This window comes from Acartia tonsa, chromosome 9 (genome assembly GCF_053477335.1).
Source record: "Acartia tonsa isolate MP-2025a chromosome 9, ASM5347733v1, whole genome shotgun sequence".
Classification (NCBI taxonomy): Eukaryota; Metazoa; Arthropoda; class Copepoda; order Calanoida; family Acartiidae; genus Acartia; species Acartia tonsa.
The window spans coordinates 17,862,406-17,864,655 of record NC_137268.1 but is presented as its reverse complement, the minus strand read 5'-3'; the positions used below and the strand labels follow the sequence as shown (position 1 = coordinate 17,864,655).

The window sequence follows — 2,250 nt, the reverse complement described above, 5'->3', positions numbered from 1 at the left end:
ACGGTGTGAGGCACCGCCCCCAAATACACGGTGTGAGGCACCGCCCCCAAATACACGGTGTGAGGCACCGCCCCCAAATACATGGTGTGAGGCACCGCCCCCAAATACACGGTGTGAGGCACCGCCCCAAATGCATGGTGTGAGGCACCGCCCCCAAATAAACGGTGTGAGGCACCACCCCAAAATACACGGTGTGAGTCACCGCCCCCAAATACATAGTGTGTCACCACTATAAATAGTAATTGTTATATATGTTAGATCAAATTGTTCTAAAAATAGTAAATAGCATTAATTTCTGCATCTCAAAGTGGCGCAGTGTTGCATGATTTACTAGGAGATGTCGACAAACTGCAGAAATTAATTTTCATTAGATTTATGTATAAAAATAATATAGTTTATTGCATTAAAATAGTTTATGATAAATTTCTATTGGTTTATAATTACAAAATGTATAAAATAGGCCAAAAAGAGGAGACTCGAATATGTACATTTTGGAAATTTATCGTCAGTCGTTGCTTAGATTCTGTGCTGTGTGGTGGCGTAGATTGTGTCAAAATTGGCATGTAAGAGAAAATGTACAGTCACAGTGAGGTAAATTATATTTTTGATTAATTAAAATGTAAATGTTATTGATATGCAATAAAATGTATCCAATATGAATTAATATAAATGTCTTGGAAAATGTTTTATTAAAGAAAAGTTTAAGCTGCTTTATTAATCAAGTTTATGGTAATCATATACATTGTTTTATCATGTTTTAAGCCAGTGTGGCTCAGTTACTTTGTTGATAAAGTCTATAGTAATTATATATAATGTTTAATCATGTTTTAGGCCGGTGTGGTCCACAGTGCATAGCTTGACTCCCTTGGATTAGTGATCGGGTAAGTCTTTAATTATTAGAATATACTATAAAATGTCCTTTAGCTTAAATTTAATAAACACCATAGAAAGATGAACTATTTGGACATTTAAATATTTTAGATGTGTTCCATTGTGCACAATGTTATTAGCCTGGTCAGAATTATATAATTTGAAAGTCTTGGCCATAACAGACTTATTAATTGAAATAATAGACTTATTAGCATAGACTACCTTTATAATTGCACTGAAATAAAATTGTTATTATTTTAGGTGCAGCGCCTTGAATCTAGAGAAACTCCTAGATGCCAGCAGTAGAGGTTGACAAGCCAGGACGGCTGTTTCCGAGATTTGTGCTGCTGCTGACAATTGATTGCTGACCTACTCTAATCCCAGGCTTTATAAATACAAATAGTAAGAAAATACTAACAGTATAGTATAAATATACATAGTTTACTTATTAGTAGTTTAGCTAGCTACTTGTTGTTATATTAGCTAATAGATTAGTACCTTTAGATATGTTACTTAGTAGGTACTAATAACAACTTGTACTTTACATATAACAGTACATAATACTTAATATACCTAGTACACACTAGTACTAAAATAGCTAACAAAAGGAGAAGCCCCCCTAGATGTTGTGGACGAAGCCTATCCCTGCAATTTAAGGTAGTTATATATTTTTACTTTAATGCATTAAGTGTTTAGTTGTCTTAGCCCTAAACTTTATACTTATTTAGGCTAAATTGAAAGTAAAAGCAACTAGATGATAGCAAAGTCTGTCCTGCTTTGATTTAGTAAACAGTTCACTAGATTTGTTTGCTCTGTTCTACTTATTGATCTAATTTAAACCTTTAGTTTTTATAGGTTTATATCCTTAATTATTTATGAAATAATAATAATTCTATTTATTCTAGTTTCAACAAAGAGTCTCCAGTGCCCCAACTGTTCTGGTGTTGAAGCTATTGAAGAGATTGCTCCACCTCTAGTATGCAGTAATTGAACATATCAGTCAAGAGTCTACTGATCATCATAGTAAGCTGGTAAAAATAAGGCCAGATGGTATATTATATCAATTTATCCATCATATCATTTGTTTAATGTTCCTAACTGTAAATATATGTTAAATTAATCTATAAATTATTGCATTATTTAGTTTGGTTGAAGCTACTCTGATTATTCTATAAAAATTCGTCCAATTAAACCTAGAATTACTGGATTCATCCAACAGTCTTTGAAAAACCCCTCCCATAAAAATACAGAATACGCCAATGATATCCCTCATTAGATATTGGGATCAAATTTATTCCTCATTTCAAAATATTTCAATGACGGCAATGATTTCCCAAGAGAGACAGGGACTAAGTAATGAGATAATTTTTTTTCCAAAGT

At 32.9% G+C, this 2,250-nt stretch overlaps 1 long non-coding RNA gene across 1 annotated transcript; it reads left to right on the top strand.

The window, feature by feature from the left end:
* The first annotated feature begins 341 nt into the window (after positions 1-341).
* On the top strand, positions 342-1,998 carry LOC145328353 (uncharacterized). The gene is made up of 4 exons (XR_013882426.1): positions 342-591; positions 832-881; positions 1,132-1,527; positions 1,776-1,998. It is a non-coding gene; the product is annotated as an uncharacterized LOC145328353 (long non-coding RNA).
* Positions 1,999-2,250: the final 252 nt, after the last annotated feature.